We start from the raw sequence: 12,832 nt of genomic DNA, 5'->3' as shown, positions 1-12,832 counted from the left end.
ACCAAACAGGAACTCAGGAACTGGGTATTCTTCTCCCTCTGGGCAGGTCTTCTCCCTCTTGGGCAGATCTTCTCCCTCAGGTAGGTCTTCAGTGCTTGCCCACGCATCTCTGCTTGACCTTGTAGTCCAGTGCAAGTATGCGCTCACTAATGGTGTGTAGCACTTGAGTGCAAGTATGTTAATAGAGACTAAGAATCCAAAGTCCTGGCCCCTCTGGGGCTCCTCGCAGCTATCTGAACTGGGACACTGGCTGCCACTCAGATGGACAGCCCTGAGTGTCAGGCATGCCACTCACTAAATAACCTGTGGCTGCTAGGCAGATTATGGCTGTCACATGACTCTAACTGCCCTGACCTTTTTCCGTCTTAATTTGAAAAAGGCTGAAAGGGCACTAAATCATCTGAGGAGAAGGGTATCCAAGATGGAGGCTTAGCTGTCCTTTTACAAATCCAAGATGCACATTACATAGAACAGGTCAGAAACAGATTTTACCCAACAGTGCATGCAACCTTAGTGTTCTCTAAATGTAAGTTTAGTAGTTATTTATTAATAAACATTTGAAAAGTTCTTTTAAGATAAGGACATTTTATAGGACATGGAAAAGACAGGGGGTGAAGTCCTGGTCCCACTTAAGTCAGTGGCAAAACTCGCATTATCTTCAGTGGAGCCAGGATTTCACTCAGGGTTATCCTAAAGACCAAAGGAGTGTCTGGCTTGTAGTCTTTCTCATAGATTCCAATGCCAGAAGGGATCGTTCTGATCATCTAGTCTGACCTCGTGTATAATACAGACTATAAGACTTCCCCAAAATAAATTCTATACCATTTATTTTAGAAACACATCCAATTTTAATTTAAAAATTGTTGATGGAGAATCTACCACAACACATAGTAAATTGTTCTAATGGTTAATTACTCTCATTGTTAAAAATTTATGCCTTATTTACAATCTGAAACCTCTCTCTATTACATTGAAGAGTCCATTATTAAATATTTGTTCCTCATGTAGATATGTATAGATTGTAATTAAATCACACTTTAACCTTCTCTTTGTCAAGCTAATTAGATTGAGCTCCTTGAGTCTATTACGAAAAGGCATGTTTTCAAATACTTTAATCATTCTTGTGGCTCTTCTGTGAACCCTCTCTACTTTATCAACATCCTTCTCGATTTCTGAACACCAGAACTGGACACAGTATTGCAGCAGTGGTCATCACCATTGCCAAATACAAAGGTAAAATAACCTGTCTACTCCTACTCTAGATTACCCTGTTTATACATCCAAGGATTGCTTTGGCCTTTTTGACCACAGAATTGCACTGAGAGCTCATGTTCAGCTGATTATGTACCACAACCTCTGTGACGCTTCCCAGGAGTACCCAGGATTGTGGGGTACTTCCCTACCACCTGCCCTTAATGTGAGGAAGTCTTGTCTGTGCCTGCTGTGGATCAGCTCCCTGAAACTACCAGATTCTGGCAACACAAGCACTAGCTTCTAAGCCTCTGCAGACTCTCTCTCAGTACAGGTTAGCAATAGCCACACAGCACCCCCCAAATCCTTTGAGTGTTCCCTGTAGTGTGCAACCCCTTACCCACTGAACACTCGCAGAATTACTAGGCCTGCTGTTCCTAAAGGAACAATACACGGCAGCTTACTGCTGAACATGCAGCACTTAAACTTATTTCTGTTTTCACTATAAATATATCTATTATCAAAGACCAGAGATTCAAGTGATAGTAAGAATATTGGAAACAAATTGTTAATATAAAACAAAATCATAACACACTTTCTAGAGACTAAACTTAACTTACAAGTTATCCTCCTGTCTAAAGAAGCTTATCTCATCCAAAGTTCTCTCCGGCCTTTTCAGCACACTGTGGTTGATATCCCTTTTTCATGAAGCAAACTCGCTGTCCGTTGACTTCGTAGGTGAAGGATGTTAGGATGTCTTTTTGCAACCCTAAATATACCAGCACAGACCTTTTGATGTGCACCTCAAAACAGGATTTCCCTCCACCCCTTCCCCAGTTTACCTCTTCCTGTTACTTTCTTCTATTTGAAGATTTCACAACCCTTTATTAGCATTCGGATTAGACTGGTGAGTGGAGGCCCACTGTGAACCATACAGTACTTAATTGACATATAAACAGACAAACATTTCTTGCCTGAAAGTAAACCTGTTTTTCACATTTGCTGGTGACCAGTCCCTAGACACAGCCCTTCAGAACATAATTTTCATTTTATATACATAACTCTTTACACAACATCCATACATGTGTTTTGAATGATATTGATGACCGCCAGTTTGATACAGGCTTTTGTCTGAGACATCACAGGTCCCCATTTGGTGAACGAAAATGTTCAGGATTCCTGTACCTTTATGCATCCCTGTATGCCCCGCTGCCAGTTGGCATCAGGAGGTCCATGCTCACATAACCCGCAAATCTTTTTCAGACACACTGCTTCCCAGGATAAAGTCCCCCATCCTACATTCTTTGTTCTTAGATGTACGCATTTACATTTTTCTGTATTAAAACACGTATTGTTCGCTTGTATCCAGCTTACCATGTGATCCAGAAAAAATCCTCCAATTTTTGTGACATCTGCAAACTTATCAGTGATGATTTTACATTTTCTTCCAGGTCATTAATAAAAATGTTAAATTGTGTAGGGCCAAGACCCGCTTCAAGCAGGACACCATTAGAAACAGACCCTGTTCAAAGATGGCTCTCCATTTACAATTACAGTTTTTAATCCATTTAATGTGTGCCATATTAATTTTATATTCTAGTTTTTAATCAGTACCAAGTCAAACACCTTACCGAAGGCTAAGTATATTGCATCAACACTATTACCTTCATCAACAATATTACCGTAATCTCACAAAAATATCCAATTTGTTTGAATCTATTTTCCATTAACCCATGTTGATTGGTATTAGTTACATTACCCTCCTTTAATTCTTTATTAATAGACTCCTGTATCAGCCATTCCTTTATCTTACCCACAATCAATGTCAGACTGACACACCTATAATTACCCGGGTCATCCTGTTTACCTTTTTAAAATATTGGCACAATATTAGCTTTCTTTCAGTCTTCTGGAACTTGGCCAGTGTTCCAAGACTTATTGAAAATGAACATTAACGGTCCAGTGAGCTCATCAGCCAGATCTTTTAAAATGTATGGATGTAAGTTATCCAGATCTGCGGATTTTAAAATGTCTAACATTAGTAGCGGCTGTTCAGACAATTAGACTGTACCTTTCTCCCTGGAGTAGCAAAGCTCACAATTCCATTTTTTGTCCAAGAGAAGAAAGTCTACAAACACTTCATCCTTAAGGTCCATCCCTATTAGATAGCAAGTGCTTCCTTTGAGGGGCTGAGACAACGAGGTGAGAGCACGCAGCAACTCAGAGGAAGTGCTCAACATTTCATGGGATCAGACATTTGAGGATGAAATGTGTTTATATAAATGCTCAGGTGAATAAAAATTGACTGCTTAGTACCTGATAGGACTGGTTTTCATATGCTTTTGATTTTTCATATGCTTTAAAAGGCACATTTCTCTGTTTTAATAAGTTGTGCTAAAATATCAAATTAAAAATGTAATTAATCTAAATTCTAATCATGCATATGTAGTATGAATGTGAGTTTTCCACTCTGTAATTTTCAATTCTTTTGGGACTATGGCAGGGACACACAGTCCAGAATGCAAAATGTCTAATTTGTATACAGAAATGTGCAAATATATACAGCATAAGGAAAAATGCAAATTAAAATATTTTTCCCTCCAGCTGTGTGCCACTAGTCTGCAACATGCATAAAAAATAAATTAACCTACAGTAATAGAAAAGCAGTGATTCAGGTCATTTGTGGGACAGCACTGAAAACAGATGTCTAACCAAAACAAGGAAGTTTAGAAGTATAAGGAGCATACAATAAAATATTCTTCCTTCCCCATTTCATATTGCTAATACCAAGAAGTTTATGGTCATTCTACTAGGTTATTTATTCAGACTTAAAATATGCTAGTCAATCCTCGGTTAGCAGATGTGCAAAAATTAAAACAAATTATCACCCCTGGAATGAATTGCTGCCATCTGTGAAAAATATGATAAAGATCTAGCAGACATCCATTTCACTGAAACATATAGAAAGGGCATATACAAACTTAGTCACAAAAGTGTCACAGTTTTCGTCCAGCTACTTCAATATTTCTTCCATTACATATTCTCCTGTGACTCTGCTCAATCATTTGTTCCATTTGCAATCACACAAGGTCAGATTGCTGCATATCAGCCTCAGAAGTGTTTGAAACAGCACTATGTTAAAGCACATTTGGGAACATTTACTGTGCATCAGCAGGGTCTACCAAGACTAATTAATACACAACATATTAGTGTGCTTTAGAAGTCACACCGCTGTAGTGCTCATTACCTCACTGCATAGACAAGCCCTTAGTCAAAGGACTTGACTATGCTTGAGATTAGCCCCAATTCACCCACTGGAGGCCAGCAACCAGTGTAATTGCACTAGTGTAAGCCTTAAGTGTAGACATATACTGGTTGATCTTACTCTGGTTTAAAGCAGGAAGAAGCTCAGCTGGTGCAAATTGAAGATTTTCTTGTCTACACTTGGACTTTGCATTGGTGCAGGATATGCCAGTTACTGGATGACTTCTGAATCAGGGTTAATCCCAAGTATAAAGCAAGGCCTAAAATGACTTCATACTGGGGTCCACCTCTTGGTGCAGTGGCAAGAGAATGTGGTGAATGGGGTTAAGCTGCACCACTTTGTTGATTGCTGAGTTAGGCCTTGAGTTAATGAAGAACTATATACAGCAGAAATTCTCAAACTGTGGGTTGGGACCCCAAAGTGGGTCGTGATCCCATTTTAATGGCATTGCCAAGGGCTGGTATTAGCCTTGCTGGGGCCCAGGGACGAAGCCTGAGCCCCACTGCCCAGGACCAAAGAGCTTCAGCCCTGAGTGTGTGTGTGTTGGGGGGAGGGCTCAGGTTACAGGCCCCCCCCATCTAGGACTGAAGCTCTGGCTTTGGCCCTGGCCCCCCTGCCTTGGGTGGCAGGGCTTGGGCTTCAGTTCCCCCCTCTGGGGTTGTGTAGCAATTTTTGTTGTCAGAAGGGGGTCGTGGTGCAAAGAAATTTGAGAACCCCTGGTTTACAGTAATTCACCTCAGATTCACTTCTTATGCAATTGGCTGAATCATTACTCTGAGAGCTAATGTTCAGCCATTTTCTGCCTGTTTTATATTGTTTTCAATCTCATAAGAAATAACAGCAAAAATCCTAGAAAACTCCAGATCCTTGTTGTATCTCTGTCATAGTCCAGGGGGTTCTGTACAACTGTGTGCAAGAAATTGGAGCAATTTACTCCACAACCTGCCTCAAAAACTGAAGAAGTAGCTAAAACCTCCTACTCTGGTATAATACACAGAAGATCTACAGGGTGTAGTGTTTGGAACTGGTGAAAAGCCTGAGGCTGTGTCTATGCTACAGAGCCTATGGTAGCATTACTCCTGGGGGAATTCTGCACCATTGCGCAAGTGCAGAATTAACATCTCTGCACATTTATTTCCCCCCCATAGAATAAATGATGCTGACGGGAGGTGAAAGGAAGCTGCAATCACACCTTTTGCCCAGCAGGAGCTGATGTGGTGCCAGAAGAGAAGGTGGCTGGCTCATGGGCTGGAGCAGCCAGCCATGGCAAGGGAGGGGGCAGAGGCTGCCTTCCTCACAGTGCCCTATCTGCGCAGCCAGGTGAGGAGGCACGGGATATGGAGGACTGGACAGAGTGGGGCACACAAGACTGCTCGGGGTGGTCACACAGACTGGAGTTCAGAAGGGCAAATGAGGGGGGACAGACTGGAGTGGAGGCACAGAAGCTACTAGGATGATAACATTGAGCCAGGGGCTGAATGGGAGTAGGGGTGCAGGGAGTGGTGGTAGCTGAATGGGGGTGCAGAGACACATGGAGATGGGCAGCTATGCCTGGCTGAGTGCGGGTGCAGGGTCACATGGGACAGAGGGGAGTGGGAGACAGGGCCATATGCGAGGCAGGGCTACATGGGGACATGTGCAGATATGCTTGTCTGAATGGAGAGTGGGATGCAGAGCACTTGAGCAACAGTAACTTACTATCAACAAATATCCCACAGCTCATTACTTCATAACAAATTGCTAGTGGAGTCCAAGCATCTGCAATTAGATGTAATCCTTATCTCCAACAATGAGCTTAGAAGCGATCACTGCATACCTCTCTGGTATACTTAGCACTGTACCTCTTTGCAATCACACATGAAAGGTCAGATTGCTACAAATCATCCTCAAAACAGAATTGTTGGGTTTTAGCTTTCTACAAGAGGACTTCAAGTCAAGCCACTTGTGGTTTGCTAGACAGTTTTCCTCCAGATCCAATGGTATTCATATTACTGTGACTACTTCTTGCATATTTTTGGACATTTCCATGCCTTATTCTTCAAAAAAGGGACTATATGGCTCTAAGGAAACAGATATGAATAGCACATTTCTAAATATTCCTTTCCATCTTCTTGAAGTGTATTTGTTCCATAACAGATCTGATGCAACTGAGACGTGTAGTGTCAACACACACAAACTACCATGTGTCTCTGCTGCAAGGAACTGAAGCTAATATAAATGAGAAGTACTCCAAAGTTCCTTTTTCTCTGTCATCAGATTGTTTTCATTCTAACTACTGGGGTATCTTAATAAATTCTCAGTCTAGTATAGGCCCACAAGTGCTACAAAGTAAACCTACATAGAATCTGCATGTCATAGAGGTGACAGATTCAATTTATTCCCAGCTTGAAGAAGTTACTAAACAGGTTGCCAGTTTGCCAATGGCTGAAATATTATGGAAAATGTTCTGCAAGAAAAACATTTGTGTGGGATTACTGACATTTTCTTGAAAGCCTGATGTTAAGGAGGAAGTCAGGTAAGCCAATGTTATATATATGCCACATATGTAGAGAACATGAATTAATCATAAAAACTCTGCTTCATCATTTCTACATAGATTGAACGAACAAGTTTTTTCTCTCCATAGCCCACTTCACTTGTGAAGACTGATTCAAAGAATCTGGATGATCCCAGTCACTCAGGACTTAGCCCTGCAAGGTGATAAGTGCTTTCAATTTCAGAGAAAACTCAAGTTGAGGGCACTCCACACCTTGCACAATCAGCTCCCAATTGCAGGTATTGTTTATGTTTTCCTGGGGAGAGTTGTTAGTCACGCAATGGAGGGTGTTCTCCCCCTTGCACTGCTACCCATGATGTGGATAGCCTGTGCAAGGTGGCTTACAATTCAGCCCTAAATGAAGCAACATATGATTTAGCAGGGATAATTGAAACCTCCTAGTATAAAGCACCACTGCTGTAACTGTAAGTGTTCTGGGACAATGATAGTGTATTCCAAACCAACCTTCCCTGCAAAGGTAGATAAAACAGAAATAAGAGCAATGAAGATTCAAACCCCAAAAATGTTTTCACTTCTTATTAATGACAAGTAGAAAGTGAACAGAAATGCAAACTACTTTACTAGTTAGCTGGCAAAGCCTTCACTCTTGTCTAAAGGTGACTTCTGAAACTCCATTTTATCCTCTGTTTACCATTAAGACTCATTCTTCAAGGACAATTAGGTTACCTATCCTCTTGATTTAAGGCTGCCCAGAGACTGGGCCACTGCATGCTTACACCTGCATATTGTGAATAAGTGTGAAACCTGGAAATGCTGTGGGAACCTACTTCCATGTCTCTAGAATCACATGGCACTTCGTAGAACATTCTCATTCATATGAAAATAAATATTCTATTTTTCTTTTGAGAAAAAAACTACATTTAAATAATTATTTTTTCTTGGTTCTCCCTTATGGCTTGTGTGGCCCAATGGAGAATATAGCCAAAAATACCCTGCTTGGGTTAGTAAGGATCAGTCATTCAAATATTGTGGGTTAGAATCTCTCCAAAGTCAATTCTTCTGTTCACTGTATGGAACATAAGAACGGCCGTACCGGGTCAGATCAAAGGTCCATCTAGCCCAGTATCCTGTCTACCGACAGTGGCCAATGCCAGGTGCCCCAGAGGGAGTGAACCTAACAGGCAATGATCAAGTGATCTCTCTCCTGCCATCCATCTCCTTCCTCTGACAAACAGAGGCTAGGGACACCATTCCTTACCCATCCTGGCTAATAGCCATTAATGGACTTAACCACCATGAATTTATCCAGTTCTCTTTTAAACGCAGTTATAGTCCTAGCATTCACAACCTCCTCAGGTAAGGAATTGTGCACTGTGTGAAGAACTTCCTTTTATTTGTTTTAAACCTGCTGCCTATTAATTTCATTTGGTGACCCCTAGTTCTTGTATTATGGGAATAAGTAAATAACTTTTCCTTATCCACTTTCTCCACATCACTCATGATTTTATATACCTTTATCATATCCCCCCTTAGTCTCCTCTTTTCCAAGCTGAAGAGTCCAAGCCTCTTTAATCTCTCCTCATATGGGACCCGTTCCAAACCCCTAATCATTTTAGTTGCCCTTTTCTGAACCTTTTCTAGTGCCAATATATCTTTTTTGAGATGAGACCACATCTGTATGCAGTATTTGAGATGTGGGCGTACCACTGATTTATATAAGGACAATAATATATTCTCAGTCTTATTTTCTATCCCCTTTTTAATGATTCCTAACATCCTGTTTGCTTTTTTGACCGCCTCTGAATACTGCATGGACATCTTCAGAGAACTATCCACAATGACTCTAAGATCTTTTTCATGACTCGCTGTAGCTAAATTAGCCCCCATCATATTGTATGTATAGTTCGGGTTATTTTTTCCAATGTGCATTACTTTACATTCATCCACATTAAATTTCATTTGCCATTTTGTTGCCCAATCACTTAGTTTTGTGAGATCTTTTTGAAGTTCTTCACAGTCTGCTTTGGTCTTAACTATCTTGAGCAGGCTTCATATATGGCTTTTTAAACTGGGGGTCAACCATTTTACACTTGATTCTAACAGGGAGGAATTGCTTGTGACTCCAAAGGTGGAAGGCAATTTGGGTGAACATGATCAAGAAATGACAGATTTAATCATTATAAGAAAAGGAAGAAGTGAGAGAAGCAAAAGGACAATGTACTTCTAAAAAGGACACTTTAACAAACTCAGAGAACTGGTAGGTAAGGTCCTCTGGGAAGAAAATCTCAGGGAAAAAGGAGTTCAGGAGAGGTGGCAGTTTCTCAGAGACAATATTAAAGGTAGAACAGCAAACTATCCATATGCAAAGGCAAAATAGGAAGAATAGTGAAAGGCCACTATGGTTTCTTCAGGTGCGCTTTAATTACCTGAAATATCAAAAAGGAATCCTACAAAAAGTAGAAACAGATGAGACAGAAAAATATCACAAGCATGTAGGGACAAAATTAGAAAGGCCAAGGTACAAAATGAATTACATCTAGCAAGGGACATGATAGAACCTCTTCTTCTTGTCTCTTAATACTTAGGAGCAAAAGAAAGACAAAAGAAAGTGTAGGCCTACTACTTAGCAGGGAGGAGAGATAATGACAGATGACAACAAGAAGGTGTATGTGCTTCATGGTTATTTTGCATCAGTCTTCACTAAAAAGGTTAATGTTAACCAGATGCTTAACTTAGTTAATATTAACAACCAGGGGGAAGGAACACGTTAAAGAATATTTAGATAAGTTAAATGTAGTCGAGGTAGCACAGCATGATGAAATTCATCCTAGGGTACTTAAGGAACTAACTGAAACAATCTTGGAACCATTAGCAATTATCTTTGAAAACTCATGGATGATTGGTCAGGTCCCAGGGGATTGCAGGAGGGCAAATATAAAGAGGGGAACAAAGAGGACCCAGAGAATTATAGATCAGTCAGTGTAACTTGGATACCTGGAAAAATATTGGAATCAGTTACTAAACAATCAATTAAGCCCGTAGAGCACAATAAATAGGGTAATAAAGAACAGCCAACATGGATTTGTCAAGAACAAATCATGCCAGACCAACTTACTTTCCTTCTTTGACTGAGATACTGGCTTAGTGGATAAGGAGGACAAGCAGTAGACATGATATATCTTGATTTTAGTAAGGCTTTTGACACTTCGACACAGTCCCGTATCACATTTTCTTAAGCAAACTAGAAAAATTTGGTCTAGATTAAACTACTATGAGGTGGTGCACAGCTGGCTGAAAACCATACTCAATGGTTCGCTGTCAAACTGGGAAAACTTATCTAGTGAAATCCTGCAAGGGTCTGTCCTGGGTCCAGGATTATTCAATGTTTTCATTCATGACTTTGAGAATGGAGCAGACACCCTGTTTATAAAATTTGTGGATGACACCAAGCATGAAGGAGTTGCAAGAACTTTGGAGGACAGGCTTCAAAGTGACTTTGAGGAATTAGAAAACTGATCTGAAATCAGCAAGATTAAATTCACTACAGACAAATGCAAAGTGCTATACTGAGAAAGGTAAAAAAATCAAACGCACAACTACAAAATGGGGAATAACTGCTTAGATGGTAGTACTACTGGAAAAGATCTAGGGGTTATAATGGATCACCAATTGAACAGGAGTCAAGAATATGATGAGTTAAGAAAAGGGTTAATGTAATTTTGGGGTATATGCCCATGAGTTTTGTATCTAAGGCAAAGGTGGTACTCTCCTCAGCACTGGTGAGACCTCAGCTGGAGTACTGTGTCCAGTTCTGGGTGCCACATTTTAGGAAAGAGTGGACAAATTGGAAAGAGTCCAGGGGAGAGCAACAAAAATGATAAAAGGGTTAGACAACGTGGTCAATGAGGAAATGTTTAAAAAGCTGGGCATATTTAGTCTTCAGCAAAGAAGACTGAGCAGGGAACCTGATAACACTCTTTAAATATTTTAGGGGCAGTTATAAAGAGGACAGCGATCAATTGTTCTCCATGCCCACTGATGGTAGAACAAGAAAAAATGGGCGTAATCTGTTGCACGGGAGATTTAGGTTAGCTATTAGGATTTTTTTTTTAACTATAAGGATAGTTAAGTATTGAAATAGGCTTCTAATGGAGGTTGTCAAATTTCCCTGTTGTGGTACACATTCGCCATTAGAGTGCTCCCTTGCGTCAGGGTATGATGTTGCATGAATCTATATCTCTACCACCTTCAGATCATCTGTTTCTGTGCACTATTCAGTCCTCTGACTGAGAAGCATTGAAGTCAAGCCACTTTCAAGGCAACAAAAACTCAAACTAGTAATCATAGTCTCTCAACATGACCTTTTAAGGTATCTTCCAGCTTTACCTTTCTATGATTCTATCACTGTTAATGTTCTCTTGGAAACTGAAAGAAAAAAAATAAAGCTCCCATCACCGGTTACAAGACACAGTTTTACAAAGCACTGGTTACTTATTCTTACTACTTTGTAATCCTAATACCAATATCTTTTCTGTTCCGCCAAAATACATTGTAGAAATGGTGCCTATGAAAGGAAGATCTGTTCTTACAGGTTGCTGAAGTTGTTTGATAGCAATTGGTGCCCTGAACTGCTGCCAAAAATAATTATGTAGGTCAGAAAAATGTTTTCAGACAGAGTTACAGAAAGTCTGAGATTTGGAGGAAGCAATTTTATATTTTCTTATAGATGCTGCAAAATGCTATGTCCTATTGACTCTACCATGTAAACCATTTTCAGCACCAGTCCAAGAAGAACTGATGTTCACAACTTTGGCTATGCAATGCAGCAATTTCTGAATTCAGATGGGGCTTTTGTTTTAAAAACATCTACCAGAAAGAACTAATTCCAACTCTTGTTCATTCATAACTGCCACAGAAACTGATAGAAACTTGCCCTGTCAAACATTCTACATCAGCGGTTCTCAAACTTCATTGCACCCCAACCCTCTTCTGACAAAAATTATTACATGACCCCAGGACGGGGGACCTTAGCCTGAGCCTGCCTGAGCCCTGCCGCTCTGGGTGGAGGGGGCAAAGCCAAAGCCTGTGCCCCACTATCCTGGGTGGGGAAATCAAAGCCGAAGCCCAAGGGCTTCAGCCCCAGACGGGATGCCTGTAACCCTGCCAACCAGGGCTGAAGTCCTTAGGCTTCAGCCCTGGGTGGTGGGGCTTGAGCTTCAGCTTCAGCCTTGGCTGGTGGGGCTCAGGCTTTGGCTTCTGCCCCAGGCCCCAGCAAGTCTAACCCCAGCTCTGGTGACCCCATTAAAAAGGGTTTGTGACCCACTTTGGGGTCCCAGCCCCCAGTTTAAGAACTGCTGTTCTACATTTAGAGAGTCCTGACAACTGTAATTTCCAACTGCCACTGAATTTTTTCAATATTCCATCCTTAAAGAGAGCTTTGCATCCAACTACAATCATGTCCAACTGCCATTGAGTCTTCTGAAACCTTCCGCTTACATCATCCCACCTCTTTTCCTAATGGCATATCATCCAATACAATTCTGCTTCATCTTTAGACCATAGTAGAGAAGAAAATAATATTACTTCACCTATAACCTGACAGGGGAGGGATAGCTCAGTGGTTCCAGCATTAGCTTACTAAACCCAGGGTTATGAGTTCAATCCCTGAGGGGGCCACTTAGGGGTCTGGAGCAAAATCAGTACTTAGTCCTGCTAGTGAAGGCAGGGGGCTAGACTCAATAACCTTTCAGGGTCCCTTCCAGCTCTATGAGATAGGTACATTCCTATATATTTTTTTAACCTGGTTCACAGGTGGTAGTTTTTTCAGCTTTCCTGGCACAGCCCCATATCAGCTTTCTTCTGGCCTCACACTTGCAGCA

Source organism: Chrysemys picta, chromosome 9 (genome assembly GCF_011386835.1).
Source record: "Chrysemys picta bellii isolate R12L10 chromosome 9, ASM1138683v2, whole genome shotgun sequence".
In the NCBI taxonomy this organism is placed as follows: Eukaryota; Metazoa; Chordata; order Testudines; family Emydidae; genus Chrysemys; species Chrysemys picta.
This window is presented reverse-complemented; position numbering follows the sequence as displayed.